General features: G+C 47.9%; 1 protein-coding gene across 1 annotated transcript in view; it reads right to left on the bottom strand.

Annotated features, from left to right (window-relative positions):
• The window catches only part of SUCLG2 (succinate-CoA ligase GDP-forming subunit beta), a 249,257-nt gene that overhangs the window by 113,479 nt on the left and 119,103 nt on the right, over positions 1-16,675 (bottom strand). The window lies entirely within an intron of this gene.

The following is a 16,675-nucleotide window of genomic DNA, read 5'->3' as shown; positions in this document are numbered from 1 at the left end:
AGTACCCACCTTCGGGCCACAGTTGGCATTCTCTGGGACTCATACTTGTCTAAAGTCAGAGAACTAAGTCTGACAATCCTCTCTAAGGCCCCATGGTGCTCTGGTCAGCTCGCCAGGTTTAGACTCTGCACTCAGGTTTCGATCTGGCCTTCATCCTTTACTCAGCTGTGTGATGTTGGCTAAGTTACTTAACATCTCTGAGACTCAATTTACTTGATTGTGAAATGATGATGAAGATTGTTTTAAAAAATTAAATGAGACAACACCTGTGATTACTTTATCCCAAGAGCCTCAAAACTCATACAATTAATGAAAAACTATTGCCACAGTCAGTTAGTCCATTTATTGCCTCTGTTTAATGTAAAGATTCAAAAGGATTATTTCCACATGGGCGGAGATGGTAAAAAAGAAATGGTTGGCCTGTGGCACGATTCACGTAAAGCTGCGTTAAGTGTTGGCTATCTCCGCTAGTACTTCCGCTGCCGTGACTCACCGGCAAGCACGCGAAGGTTCCAACAGAGGGAGCCACCGAGGGTTTACCGTGAAGGCAACAGGAGCCACAGAGGGAGCCACAGGCATTGGATGGGACAGTTACTCCACCTGATGCGGTGAGCTTATTCAAGTTCATTGCCTCTGCTGGCTGGCCTTCCTTTCTCCTACACTGGCTTACACTCGGAAAACCAGGGCTCACCTTCTCTCAGAAGCAAACATAGCTCCGTCTTTGCTGCACTCTATACCCTCTGACAACTGATGCTGCCTTGGAAATGAACCATCATAGCATCAGCCAACCATGTTTTAGAATAAACTGGTTCCTATCAGACAGTAGAAGACAAGCTGTAATGACATTTATTACCAGAAACTCACCAGGAAAGGGAACCAGTAAAAAGAATGATTGCATATTTGTGCTAATGAGGTAAAGAACAGCAGTATAAGCAAGGACTCTGGAGTTAAACAACCCCGAGTGACAACTTCCAGCTCTGCCTATAACTTCCTTCGTGGAGAAGAGCAGACGGAGGCTCAGAGGTAAAGGAGCATGCCCGTCTGTAAAATGGTCATGATAATATATGTTAGGATGATGTCAAAAAAATAAATAAAATACACTAGGTACCGTGCTTATGTCAACACCTGGCACATTTAAAAAATAGCCAAAATATGATATCTATTATCATTATAATTATTTTCAGCAATTAACCAAAAGAGAGATATATAGGAAGACATTTCTTTTGATGAGATCAAATGGCAGAACACTTTCTGCTGTCTCAAAATTTTAATGGTGATCTCTTCAAGTTCATTTAAAAGGGTAACGAGTATTGCACTGCCTTGTCATCCGGAAGAAGATGGCTGCCTCTCCAAGCTTTCTAGCAGCAAAACTTGAAAGCCAGACAGAATGTCTAATCGGGCATTGTTAACTGGCCCTACCCAGGCGTGATCAGATCAGCCACTGTCGTCTCAATGAAGTGTTACCAATAACATGTTAGCATGTGACCACATGTCAAAGGACTCCATGTCATCCATTTGATAGTCTAAGCAACCACTTCAAACACCGCGAAGCCATATACTCAATCAGGCAAATAGAAAAAGGCAGAGGAAACAACCCAGTTCATCTTCTGCAACGTACACTCCAGGCCAAAAGTAAGCTCACTACAATCATCTCTTCTGGTTGGGCTCAAGGGCAATTCAGTCCAGCAGGTCAGTAGCCCAAAGCAAAGCAAGTTTTTCTCATCGTGGGGGAAACTCACATGAAGCAATTCAATTCAGTGGTTACTTCCTCCGGGTGCTGAAAATTCAGTCAAGTGACCAAATCCTACTGAACAGTAACTAGTCTTCTCATTCAGTACTTACCAGGTCGATTTACACTTAATGTCGTTATTTCTATTTCATTTAATGATCTGAATGATCCCCAAACTCATACAAATTTCTAGGTGTTTTTTTTTAATGTTACCTCCCTGGTCCCAAAGAGAATTACAAAAGAACATCCCATAGGTGAAACTCAGTTTTTGTCTGAAGGCACACGATGGCTTCAGCATTCTTTAAGATAACAAGACAAAAAGAGCCCGGGAATCAAGCCTCCTCTCTAATCGGCGCCTGTCTGTACCCTGAGAGCACGCGCTGGACATAGGGCTGCGCCATCCGGGTCTGGCTGCCTCCGATCCTCGCAGTTAACTGTGTGCTTAGCAGGAGCCCGAACATGCTACACGTGCACTTCATTGCGTCCTCCCTGGCGCGGTTCCGACACGCTGCCGTGCTCGTGTCTGGCCTCCACTAGGTGTGGCCGGATCCCGTTTACTATCACTATGTGTGTGTTTCAGGAGAAAAGGCACGTAAAAATACATCTGATAAACTTACGGATAGATAGCAGAGACCCTCAAATACTGAGCCAGCTAAGAGAACAGTATTTACCGCCACTTAGAAACTGAAACACCCACACCGTGGTCTCGTTTAGCTCTACTGGTGCATTAGAACAATGCTGTCTCAAACGTTTCCCTCTCATTTTTACCACAACAAGTGTAACTACTGTAATTTAATTATAAAAATACAGGGTTATAGCAATTTTGATAGTCTGCCAATAGTCCCATGCTGGCCAATAAACATTCTTGGAAGCATTATTAAACCTAAAAAGAAAAAAAACACACATTAAATTCATTAAGGAAAGCATAAGCTAAGGAGAATAAGAAATGCCTTTAATTTGGCAAGCTTGGTAAAGCTGGTTCGCTTTGCTTTTTAGAGATGGCAACATATTGTTCACAAGACATAGTTTGTGGCCATAAAGCAAAAGGTTTTGTGAAGGATCAAACACTTGTATTACCGAACTGGTTTTCTTCAGCATTGCTCTCTTAAAAAATATATAATTCTTTCCTAAATGCAAAACGCAGCGCTATCTGCACTGACATGGCAACGGGACGACAGTCGATTTCGAGTCAATAACACCGGAATTGTTGGGGAAACCGGTTTCTATGGTTCACTGACTGCAGCAAAATCGGAATATCCAGTTTTCAGCAAAATTGCATGGTATAATTTCTAGAATGGCGATCACCTTTCATAAGGTTTGATAGCATTCTTAATCGAGAAAGTTAAAATGTATTTCAGATTTGCCTATTACTGTAAGGCAAGGAGAAGGGGAGGGTGAACCAAGAATCAAAAGCTACCACAGAAAGATGAATGTAAAGAAATATAAGGAAGATACATCTATAAGATGATAGGGTGGAGGCCTACGAGCCCATTTCCCAAGGAAAATAAGCTAGCTTCTGTGTTTGCATTATGACCCCAGGCCCTAACTTACAATTCTTCATCATTCCTGTGGTATCTCCTGTAGACTGATTCCGGGTCCCGGAGTTGTGACTATGTCACTGGGAATGAGATAATACTGCAGTGACTCCAAATGCCCAATGGCATCTCTGAGACTAAAACAATTATTTCAACTTTCAACATGTCTGACATGGGCTCATTGAGTCAGAAAATTTCAAACATAAGGAACAGGAGAACCGACTGCTCCACCCTCGGCCACGTGCCGGGCTGAATGGAGATGAGAGACCCCGGGCCCCACCTGACTGCTGCCCATCACGACTTCAACGGCTCCTGCCTGACACAGTGGTTTCCAGTCATAAACCAAGGATGGAGCCAGGCTCATCTTGACGCCGGAAGTTTGTGAGAAACAGGAAGCTGTCCAGGGAGACACTGTTTCACATTAAGAAATCCTTTATTGATAAGGCTTTTCATTGGAGTTTTAAATCTTAAATTTCCTATCAAATATGGCAGCTAATTGATTCCATAGGAAAATGCCACTATGAGCAGTTTATTGATTATAACGAAGATAATATTATCTTAACACAAAACATGCTTTTGTTTTCAAGGTAATTTCTAAAAATTTTAGTTCCTATCAAAAATTCCTAAATTAACCTACTTTACTGATGCTATCACTGGTGTCATTAATTAGATTTGTGACCATTAATACTCCGTTGGTAATGAAATTTTTAAAGCTAGATAAAAATTACCTCTAGAAGGGCTCAATTTAGTTGTAATATCTTAATCTTTCTATAGTTTAATACTAATAAACCAATCTTACATTTTGCCTATTAAATTAAAATACCTATTTCATTAAGAAAGATTAAGAATAGAAAATCCCAATGTTGATGGCAACAATATCCGTGTGACCTTATTCAAGTGCTTAGAGCTAATCCAAGAATTTCTAATGCTGTGAGACTGCAACCACAAGACACGAAACCAATCTTTTCAAAATGAAGTCACTTGAAAAATGACAATTTTTCAGGGGGAAAAAAAAGGACACATATAAGTTTTTACAAAATAAATTTCCAGAAGAAATCTCTACTATGTTTTTATACAGATTACAGGAAGAATGAATGACATACAGTAATAAAAAATCTATGTGTAACATCTGTAACTTCAACAGACCCTGGATACAGTCGTGGAAGATGAAAAGCATTTATGAACACCAATGCATTTCTACAGGGTTTTGTGGTCCAATTGAAGGGAAAGGATAAAAGAAAACCAGCTCTAAAAGACCTTTTCTTTTCTTTTTTTCTGATTTTCAAACCAAAGGTGCATTCAGTCAAGGTTCAATTAGGCAAGCAGAACCAGAGTGAGTCACGGCCCAGGGACTGGCCGCGGGCGCGGAAGCTCGCACAGGCTGGGAGACGCTGAGCCGCTCGGCTGGGCCAAGCCCTGCCTGCGTGGCCGGCATGTGGAAGCTACACGATAACAGAGACATAAAAGGGGCCTCCCGGCACCTCAGCCAGCGATGAACAAGAGGAAGCGACGCGTGGAGACGCCAGGACTGACATGGGAAGATAACTCATGATGCTTTCATTTTCAGAGCTGACAGGAAAGACTCTGAAAATAAGATGTATGAAAATAAGTATTTCCTGGCTGCACCCAGATTTAAATGTGTTTCTTTCACTTTCACAGCCATGTTACTAGCATTCTGAGGTCTCCTACCCTCTTCATTAGAAATCTTCTCTTTTCCCTATTTTCTCTTATTTAAGTCAACTCCTCGATCTGGCTCTGCCGAGGTGAGGGGTGTTCTCCTGTGCGAGTGTCTGGAACCGGCTGCACCGCCTGGTGACTGTGCTCACTCCGCCGCCGGAGGTCCACTGACCGCACCTCTCCCTTCCCTAGGCCCTCCTTCCGAGGTCAAGGCAGACCCTGCAGCTGCTCATGGTGGGTCCTTCAGAGGGCTCCTCGGCAGGGTGGCTGAGCCCTGGTGACACAGCTGTTCTCTTTGCAGCAGAGTCTCTACTCCAGTGGGTGCACACTCTCCAAGGGACACGAGCTCAGTCAGACACAGCCTCACTCTAAACCTGGGAGCCCTGAGCCCTCGGCCTGCAGCCCAGACACCACCCACAGGGGCCCTCAGCCCTCAGCCCAGACACCACCCCACAGGGGCCCTGAGCCCTCAGCCTGCAGCTCAGACACCACCCCACAGGGGCCCTCAGCCCTAAGCCCAGACACCACAGGGGCCCTCATCCCAGACCCCACCCTGCAGGAGCCCTGAGCCCTAAGCCTATACACCACCCCACAGGGGCCCTCAGCCCTCAGCCCAGACACCACCCTGCAGGGGTCCTCAGCCCAGAACCCACCCCACAGGGGCCCTCAGCCCTCAGACACCACCCCGCAGGACCCCAACCTCTCTTACCAGCTCTGCTCTTTAGGGAGACCCCCGTTACAAAGGCCCTGTATCTGTCTGACTTCCCAAATGCAGGGCACATTCAAAATCCCTCACAGCCTCTGGAGCCTCATGCCAATCAAGGACCAAGACTGGGCACCCGTTCCTGCTCCTGAGAGCGCAGAGCTCACAGAAAACCTCCCGGCAGAGCGATCCACTCCATGAAAGTCAGCCACGTACAGAACACGGCTTTTCACTGCACTGCAATCACAGCATGAAACCCTGAACACAATCCAATGTCCAGCAGCATTTCCACATTCAGGACTGGAAAATAAATTCTATATGAACTATAATAATACAATGAAATAATATGCTACTACACACCCATTAACCATAATTAAGTCTATCTTCATATATGAACGTGGGAAAATGCTCACAGTTAAACCTTAATGATTAATATTTTTTAAAAATAAATTCATTTGTGAACAGAGTCACCAGGAATCCTAAATGAATTAATAAAACTAAACTGAAATTATCACTGGGGCTGGGGCGCACAGGCCGGGCATCTTTCAGTAATGATTTAGATGCTTGTTGCAATTATCATGTGTTGTCATAAAAATGAGCTTAAGATGTAAGATAAATGTAGACATTTATCCACAGCTTATCTTGCATACTTAAATGTTCTTTTCTGTGCCAGCCTTCATCACCTCGCTCACTGGGTGAGGGATGCTGTGCCTGCGGAGCCGTCTTAGGGAAGCAGGGCCGGGACCTCCACGCCCTCTGCCTGCCCCGTCCGGGGAGGTCATCAAGGCGGAACAATGTTGCGCCCTTTGAAGACATCTACTGAGTAGCTACTCTGGGAACTGAAAGATTAAAAAAGCCATGGGCACTGCGTTTCAGAAGCTTACAACCCAATGGAGGAAGGAGATACAGATAATTAATGAAAAACCTGAATGCTGGCATAAATGTTTAGAACAACGTACGTGAGAAGGGAAAGTGTGGGGGCACGCAGAGCAGCCAAAGGACAGAGGAGCCACAAAGAGAAGAGAATCTGATCAGCCTCAAAGAGCGGTGGGTTCCAGGCAGACGGGGCTGGGAACAGACACCGGTCACGGTTACATCTCATCACTGTAGCTGGGAAGCCAGCATGTAAGTCCACTCCGACCCATGACGGCACGCTCTCCCCCAAAACGCAGCCATATTTGTTCTATATCCCACTCTCCTGAAACACCCTAGTTTTCACTCTGTTCTCCACCTTGGTTCCCAGCAGCATATCAGACCCGAGAAGCAGATAGCACCTCCGCAGAGGGAATGTCCTTCCCTCCCCTGGGGCTGCTGTCACCCCAGGGCAGCCTTTCTCTTTGCCTCCGGTGAGAGGTGAACAGGCTGTCGTGATGCACAAACATGACCAGACTGTAGGGAGGGGAGATCTTGCTGCTCTAGAATTTCCCAGGAAACGTGTCCTAAAGCAGAAAACAGAATCATCCCAAAAGAGATGGCCGAGCCGGTCACAAAGGGAGCCATTTGAGGACCAAAGGAATGAGCCTGGACTGGGAACACTGTGAGCCAACAAAGCCGATTCCACCCCCTCTGAAGGCCCTTCCAGTTCAGAGGAGACACCCGGCCGAGGGGGACCACGGAGCCAGGGCCGGGTTCTGGCCAAGTCAACGTGGCCACTGTAGCTTCCTGCATCAGGCCCCTCAGCCATCTCCCACGTGAAAGCTCCTGAGCGCACACGGGTGTGATGCTGAGTGAAGTCACCTCCTGCTCCTGAAATGACCAATGAGACTGCGGCCACATGGAGGCCCTCAGCATATGGTCGCTCATTCACAAACATCACCTCCTTTGCACCGTGAAATCATAATCAGTGTGCGCTAGGAGCTTTCTCTGGAATGAGATTTGTGCTAAGTCTAGTCTTTATCCACATTTAATAGATAACCTAGGTGAGGCTGAGTCTTCCCGTCACACAGCTATCCAGAACACAAGTCTGGATGCTTAAGCTAGAAAGAAACTTCTAGAGACTGAGCTCTAACCCCTTCACATACAGCCTCATGACTGGGTTTCCCCCCAACATTTTATTATGAACATTTCCAGTCACCTGGAAAAGCTGAACCACAAGTAAACATCCACACAGCACCCAGGTCTGACCACTGCCACCCCTTCCCTACGTCCGCTTTACCACATCTCTCCGTCATCAGTCGTCTTTCGTTTCCGTGTATCTCAAAGTAAGTTGTAGACAGCAGTACCATCACCTTAATGCTCCAGCATACGTTTCAGTAACTAACACTGGAAAGTTGGTTACAGTTTTTCTGGGGAGAGACAAAATTTACATACAGTGACTGCACAAATCTGAAGTGCACCCTTCAACAGGTTTTGACAAATGCATGTGCCTGTATGACGCAAAGCCCATTTAAGAAACACATGATTGTTTCTGAGAACCTATTAACAGTAGCCTTACTACAAAATACCTCAAGAGACCAATAGGAATCTAAAGTCTCTTAACTGGACTTTCACTAAAACTAAACAACAGATGTTAACTGTGTCCACCCCGATGCCAGGCCTGCAGGAGGCCACCAGGCCTGCCACTGCTCAGTATCTACCTACCACCTCTAAGCCAAATCCTGAGTGAAGCGTTCCTAGTCGGTCAATGATATGCAAAGCACTGAATTCTGAAGGGATTTCTTTTTACCATGAACATACGCAACTTTTTGAAAACCACTAATCGTTCTAACACATAATTTTGACAGCAGTGATGTTGTGTGAGCTCAGGGAAGTGACCAGGCACAGCTGCGCCAGCGGTGTCTCCCAGCACACGTCTGTCCTAGGAATTGCTGAGACGGCCCCACGTTGGATGGAGGTAAATCCCCCTGGGAGACCTTGCACCTCCCGAGGAGCCGGGATGATGCTGGGAGCCTGGGTGTGACGCTGAAGGGATGAGCGATGGGAGTGACAATCTTCACCCGACGCCCTTCTATGCTGCCAATGCCTGAAGCGTAGCCCTGCGGGACTCCAGACTTTCAACAAGCCTGCAGGGTTTTTTAAAGAAAGCCACCAGAAAGTATTTAGAAGATAAAATCCAAAACATTACAATTTAACTACATTACTCTTTTGAAAACTTTAGAAAATACAGATATAAATGCCTAAAAAAAAGGCTGAAATGACATAAAGCCACACTGACAGTGGTTAATAACAGGTGCTGAGGGTTCAAATAATTTTTACTTTCTTCTGCACTTTTTACAGTGACTGCTTATGTCATTTATAATCAGAGAAAAGCTATTTTATGCTTTGAATAAATTATGTTTATTTGACTTGATAAGAACAGTAACAGTATTATTGCTAAGTGAGGGGAAAAGGTTTGCTGTAATATAAAATATATATCATTAAATATATGTATATGTATATAATGTATATACTAAGAATACTTTAGGATATAATATATTGAAGTGTTAACTCTGATTATTTGGAGGGGGATAGACTATGGGTAACTTTTCTTCCTTTTGATTGTAAATTTGCTACAGAGAACATGTGCTCCTTCTGTAAATACTGGGGGAGGGGAATAGCAGCTATTTTTAAAATAAGCTTATTATGCATTAGATCGTATCGGTGCTTGAGACGTACACAGAACACGGCCATCCTTCCCACCCTCACAGTTCACAGGTGTGCCTCAGAATGGGGGTGTGCCTCAGAATGGGGGGTGGGGGCGGTGCCAAACCTGTCCCCTGGCCCATGCAGCACGAAGCACTATGCCTCACATCATGTGTCCTTTAGGGCAACGCAAAGGGGTGCCATGCCCTCTTGAGGAGTCCCCGAGCTCCAACACTCTAAGAGGGACATGCGGACTTATGATGTCTGCTTTCTATGAACATAAACTCACCATCCTCCTAAGTCCCCCCTGAGAAGAAAACATCGGAGAGGATTCAAGTGCAGTGGGCAAGTCCCCGCGTTATGGGTTGGGCAGCTCTGCACTAGGACTCAGGCTTTGCCCCTTACCAGTCAGCTGAGCAACCTTGGCCGGAAAATAGAGCCTCAATTTTGTCATTTATAAAATAAAATTAACAAAGAGTGCCTACCTTTCAGAGTTGCTATAGGTGTTTTATGAGAAGACAAAGTAAAGTACTTAACACAATGCCTGGCTTATACTTACACTGGCTTATTCTTAAGCCTGCATCATGAGTATCAAGGAAGGACTAGATGAGGGTGATAATGATGAATATGCTCACCACTGGGCAAGATAATTTTTATAATAATAAAATCTAATACTGACCTTCCCAAGTGTTAGGAATACAGATACCTGTCTTGTATTTTTTCCAGTCATTCAGAAACAATAAAAATGTGCTCATGGTTCATGAGAACATAGGAGTTCACATCAAGATAAAGGGTCAGATGCCTGGAGAGCAGCCCAAATCTACACCACAGCATCACCCTGCCACCACCCAGCCACACTTTTGCTTTTGTAAGTAACCTGGATGCCTCCAGACCCCAGAGAGGAGTCCCCCGCGGCCAAGGCCACTGCCTTTTGATTTATGTTTGAGTAGTTTGTTTAGTTCCAAGGCCTGCACATCTCATTGCTTTTTGTCTGTCTCCCTTTTGATGCCCGTGGTTGTCACACGGCACAAATGGCCCCAGCCCACCCGCCAGGACTCCCGGCAGAGAACATGTGCCTTGCCTCAGCCGGAGCTGCCCAGCATCATGCCCCTTGGCAGGCTGAGGTGCAGCACAGGCCGCCCTCCCCAGCATCAGTGCGGGACCCACACCTGTGGCGGGCTGTGGTGGGGAAGGGGGGGAGGATGAGCTGGGAAGTGAGCTACATGCTGAACTCAGCTGGTGTCTGTCCATCACTGTTAAGATACACGATTGCCTGTCCTTTAGCACCATTGCTGCTATCGCTGTTATTGTTACTATGGTGGTTGGGGTTGTTGCTACTTGTCTTAAAAGAGCCCACATACTCAGCACTGACTACCCACCAAGCACTGTTCAGAGGACTTGGCACACCTCGTCTCCTTTCATCTTCACATCAGCCTCTGCCGGAGGCACTGTGCCTAGAGATCGGACACCGATACAGGTCACACAGTCGGTGGACAGAGCACAGACCCGGCAGAGCTGAGCTCCCCGTGGCAGGTGAGCATGACCGTCATTCACCCTCACCCACTCAAGTTTGGGGCAGCGGCAGAGGTTGGGGCTAGGTAAGGTGACAGCCACCAGAGAGAAGGCGAGCCACCAGGTTCCTGACCATGACTTATGGGGTTTGCCAATTAAAACGAAGAAAAGATGCAGACCCGATAATTGCAACAACAGCAACATCCGATTTGAGCTGCATGGAAGGGAACGCCCACCAGGTAGCTGGCAAGGGTTAGTAGCTTCAAGAACAATTCCTTTCACTGTCTATACAACCGTCTTTGTGATTTAATATTCTTGATCTTCCTATCATAAAACCAAGCCGACTTCAACAGTGTCCCCTCAGTACTTTTATTGGTACTACACTTGTGAAAAAGACAGCATGCAAACTGACAGGTGCACGTCAGAGAGCAATGCTGAGAAGTCAGAGGTGGTACCAGTCCCACCTCCTCTTCGGCCTTGTCACTGCAGACACAAATGTGGACCCACAAGGATCCAGGAGAGTGGATTTAAGTCCACTGTCTATCATTGGGGTTCCTGGATATAAATTCTGGTTCAACTGTTTTACTTCACTGGGTAAAATTTTAAAAGTCACTTAACCTCTCTAAACTACAGGAGTTTTCCACATAGAAAATGGAAAGGACACTAGCAAGCATCTCACAGGCCACTGGGAGAACTCAGGGATGCACTCATGTGAAGACTGAACAATGCCTGGGACAGAGCAGGTGACTAGTGAACATGAAGTTCTATGGATTTTATGTCTTACACCCTCTGGTTTGTGCCCCAAACGGTTCCTAAACTAACCCATCAGCCCACATCCTTCTCTAACAAATGCCGCTGTTGTTTGTGTCGCTGCTAAAAGAAATATATGACTGATTCTTACATGTGTTATCACTAATCGCCCCAATAGCCCTGTCATTTAAAAACTGTCCCCAGTTAATGGTTGAAAATATTGGATTTAATATACTTGCCTCAGCCGGAGCTGCCCAAGGTAATAAGTGGCTTGTCGAAGGGTGTGACGTGCAGCCCAGGCTTTTTCTAGCACATGCCAGGCAAGAGGGGCGTGGATGTTACCTCGCTGCCCAGGGCAGCAGCTCACCTGCTGAGGGCCGACACCCCCCACCTCACCAGGGAGCCGGGCAGAGTCAGCAGAAATCAGCTTTAGGACAGCCTGGCCCAGTCCCTGCCAGGATGACAATCTGGTACACCACGCACCTTGGTCATGGCCATTGCAGCAGGGACAGTCCTGGGTCAGTGTGTTTGGAGACCTAGGGAGGCGGTGCTGTCAAGAGCACACTTGCAGCCTTAATTAAATATCTGGTTTAGTAAAGAAACACATTCTTAAAAATCCACTTTTGCACAAGTTGAATTTGCAATTCTTATTATCTATATAAATAAAAGCCTAAGTGACCGTACAACCGGTAGCTATGATGCACACTGACCACCAGGGGGAAGATGCTCAACACACAGGCATGGAAACATGGAACAGACTGATGAATCTCAAAGTGAAGCGGGGAGAGGGGAGGGCAGGAAGAGATTAACCAAAGATCTTATATGTATACTAGAGGCCCGGTGGACGGATTCATGCACCGGTGGGGGTCCGTCGGCCTGGCATGCGGGGATTGGGCCGAAATCAGCAGTCCAACATCCCCCAAGGGATCCCGGATAGTGAGAGGGTGCAGGCCAGGCCAAGGGACTCTAGTTTTTAATAGTCACTGAGACAAATGGAGACCCCCCCCACCCCCAATCAGGGTGGTCTTGCCAACTATATATAACCTGGGCTCAGTCATGTTAGCCCACCGCCTGATTCTGCCTAATTCCACCCAATTCCAGCAGACCCAGGTTAGCCGCTCACGGCTTCAGCTATCATCTTCACTAACTGTGCACATGTTCAGTTTGGTGGTTTTGTTTTTGATTTTTTAGCTTTTTAGACTTTCAGTTGCCTTCCTATCGCCTGTGAACTTGAATGCCATCCCATGGTACCCTTTGTGTCCTACAGCCATTCTTTTAAACTTCTGCATCCTGGCCCTTGATCCAGGAGGTTAAATGATGCACTGGCTGCCCTGCTGCGTTGGGTGCTGACCTCTTTCACACCCCTTTACTGCCTCATGGAATTCAGAATTCATATGGTTCCCTTCTTTTCTGGCAGGGGGAGTATTAGTTAGAATTGGGTTAGATGTTGAGGGACCAAAAGTTCTAAATAATAATTTTAAAACTTTAAGTAAGATAGAAGTTTATTTTTCTCTCACATAATGTCCCAAAGTGAGTTCAGAACCATGTGTGATTCCATGACCATCACACCCTCTACACGTCTCCCACCTCCCGGTCAGACTGGCTCCATTGCCGTAACAAGTCCACACGGGTTGCGCGGGAGACTGGGAACAGTCTTTCCTCCAGGCAGCCGTGGGCATTATGAAACACTGGCGAGCCCCTGGTCCCTGAGAACAGGGGTGCTAAGGGGAGGGGGCAAGGGCCACACAGGTGCCGGCAGCACACCTGGGACCCAAGTTCACTGTCACCGAGAGAAGGGGAGGGAGGTGCTCACAGAGACACACCAGTGCAGATCTCACAGCACCCTAAAACTGAAGATGCTGGAGGCTGCGGGGGGGAGGGGGGGGCGGCAGAAAGCATATTGGGAAATTGATCATATTGCTAGACTAAGAGACATTGATTGCAGAAGTAAGTATGTGGGGTCGATGAGGAGAGCCAGGTTTGCTGTGGTTGGAGGAAGTCTTTCCAAAGCGGGGAGGCTGGGAAGAACTCGAATAGGACTGAAATGTCAGGTACTGACATACACACACTTTTTCGTAACATGTAGAGAAGACATGGGTGTTGATGTGTGTGTGGAAGTAAATGTGTATATGCAGAGTAGAATGAATGCATCTCTACTGAAAACAGCATCTCTCCTTAGGGAAATCCAGGGACATCTACACTAATAAAAGAGAAACATGGTAATTGGCGTACAACCGCTACCCTTTTCATTGGCTAATCAGCAAGATATGCAAATTAACTGTCAGTCAAGATGGCGGCCGGCAGCCAGGCAGCTTGAAACTAACATGAGGCTTGCTTGCCTCAGTGACGGAGGAAACCAACGTTCCCCGCCTGCGGCTGCAGGCCTCTGAGCGGGCAGTTTCAAACATTGTAACAAATACCGCCGGACTTCAGCCAGCAGATTCGCAACATTGTATGCAAAGGCCAGAAACCTACTTTCAGGAGCAGCGCAGCCTAAGAGCTGGAGCCAAGCCTCAAGCTAAAGCTGGCCCAGAATAAAAAAAAAGAAAAAAAGAAAAAAAGGAGCGGTTGGGAGTTCAGTCACCCCCAGCCTGAAAACAGCCCTCAGCCCCTCACCCAGACTGGCCAGGCACCCCAGTGGGGACCCCCACCCTGAAGGGTGTGTGACCAGCTGCAAACAGCCATCATCCCCTCACCCAGGCTGGCCAGGCACCCCAGTGGGGACCTCCACCCTGAAGGATGTGTGACCAGCTGCGAACAGCCGCCATCCACTCACCCAGGCTGGACCCCCACCCTGATCCAGGACACCCTTCAGGGCAAACCAGCTGGCACCCACCCGTGCACCAGGCCTCTACCCTATATAGTAAAAGGGAAATATGCCTCCCAGCACCGGGATCAGCGGAGCTGAGAGGCCTCCCGGCACCGGGATCAGCATGACAGGGGGCAGTGCCCAAACACCCTGATCGGCCCTGCTCTGTGTGTGACAGGGTGCGGCACCCCAACCCCCCCCCCGCCCCCCCATGGGCCCTGCTCTGTGTGTGACGGGGTAGAGCCATAATCTCCCCACCAGCCCTGCCCTGAGTGTGACAGTGGAGGCACCCCAACTCCCTGATCGGCCCTGCTCTGTGGGTGATAGAAGGCGGTGCCCCAACCCACTGATCCACCCTGCTCTGTGTGTGACAGGGGACGGTGCCCCAACTCCCCTATCGGACCTACTCTGTGAGTGACAGTGGGGAGCTCCTCAACCCCCTGATGGGCCCTGCTCTGTTCGTGACAGGAGGGCCCAACCCCCTCATGGGCCCTGCTCTGTGCATGACAGGGTACAGAGCCCCAACCCCCCTGATGGGCCCTGCTCTGTGTGTGACAGGGGGCAGTGCCCCAACCCCCGGATTGGCCCTGCTCTGTGCGTGACAGGGGGTCACGCCGCAACCTCCCCATCGACCCTGCCTTGAGTGTGACAATGGGTGGTGCCCCAACCCCCCAATCGGCCCTGCTCTGAGCCCGACCAGGGGCTGCACCTAGGGATTGGGCCTGCCCTCTGCCACCTGGGAGCAGGCCTAAGCCAGCAGGTTGTTATCTCCCAAGGGGTCCCAGACTGCGAGAGGGCACAGGCCGGGCTGAGGGACCCCCCCTTCTCCCCGAGTGCACAAATTTTTGTGCACCGGGCCTCTAGTCTTGTATAAGAAAGTACATGTCAAAATGACTTAGGAATGGATGATGACACATTGACTAAAACAGGAATTCATAGGTCCTTGCTGATATAAATAAATAAATAAGGCAGAAGGAAAATCTCTTTCTCCAATAGAATACCAGCTCATAGGTATGTACAAATGATGGAAATGAGGATCTCCAACTGACAACTATTACAGAGCTAAGTGAAGGCCAGGCTGGTGGGTGGAGGTCAGATGACAAACTTGATATATGTGTGATCTCAGAACAGCTCCCCACAAAACCCTAAACAATTACAAAGGGGAAATGTAAAATCTAAGGTGCAGAAACTTGACAGACACACGTGACCAGTGGTGGGGCAGGTCACGTACTTCCTAAAGAGACCAGCTGAGAACAGCTGACCACGATGTGTGGGGCACTGGACAGATCCAGGCTGAGAGGCACTCTACAGAAGGAAGGGCCTGGACACTTTTACCCAAGGTCCTGAAAGAAAGAGAAACACCAAGGAATGTTCTAGAGGGGAGGATGAAGCAGACGTGACAACTGAGTGCAGTGTGTGTTCCCGACTTGGACCCTGGCTCAGGGACGAGGGGACGCTGTCGAGGCAGCTGGTGGAATCTCTCTGGTGGCAGTGTCCACACTGTTTCCTGCTGTGAGGACTGCGTGGGGGTGATGCGGGGGGGCTTCCCGATTTAGGGAGTACATACCACAGGGCGCAGGGCGATGGGGCACCATGTTCTCAAATGCTAGGGGCGGGGGACTCTGGTGAAAGTGATATGGAGCTGCTTGTATGGGACTCAGAATTCTCCATAATTTGAAATTATTTCCAAGTAAAGTATCAAACAATCTTCGGGGCCCCACTGTTTAGAAAGAAAGGGAGTCCTGATGTTACGAGACAGCAAGCGTTCTCTGCCAGTCAGGCCTCGAGTCAGGCTACCAGACCTGCTTGTCTTTCTCGGCTTTTCAGCTCTGCTGTCAAAATCCTTCTTCCCACGTCTCTGCCTCAGCTGTTGCCTTAACAACAGCATTTCCTTCCCTCTGGTCCATCAATGAGATCCCAGCCTGCCTAAAGCCAAACCAGTCAGTTACCACAGGCAACATGTTCTGGACCAGATAGCATGGTGCTTTCGACGCCATAGTGTCTGCACCGCGTTTAAGACCTTCGGGACACAACTCTGTCCTGGGGACTAGAAGGATGGAAGTCACACACCCAAGAAAGCTGCAGAACAAAGGTAATTCCAAGCGACGTGGGAGCATGAGGCATGACAAAGTGTGGAAGATAAAACAGAAACAAGAGCAGGTTCCAGGGACGGAGGGCACCTTTACACCACGCACAGGGACCTCCCATCCCTAGCACAAAGAACGGCCTGGACTGCACTTACCCAAAAAGGCTCATTAATGAGTCTCTCAGCTGCAGTTCTAGACATGGCTCTTACAGATACAACTTGGGTTTATACACCCATCATTCACAGGAAAAGGAATCAAGACTAGGAAAAATCTCCTTCCTGGCTACAAATGCATGGACTATGTCCTCAGTGA

Source organism: Myotis myotis, unplaced genomic scaffold (genome assembly GCF_014108235.1).
Source record: "Myotis myotis isolate mMyoMyo1 unplaced genomic scaffold, mMyoMyo1.p scaffold_m19_p_13, whole genome shotgun sequence".
Lineage (NCBI taxonomy): Eukaryota > Metazoa > Chordata > Mammalia > Chiroptera > Vespertilionidae > Myotis > Myotis myotis.
The sequence above is the reverse complement of the archived record's forward strand: the minus strand, read 5'-3'. Positions and strand labels throughout refer to the sequence as shown.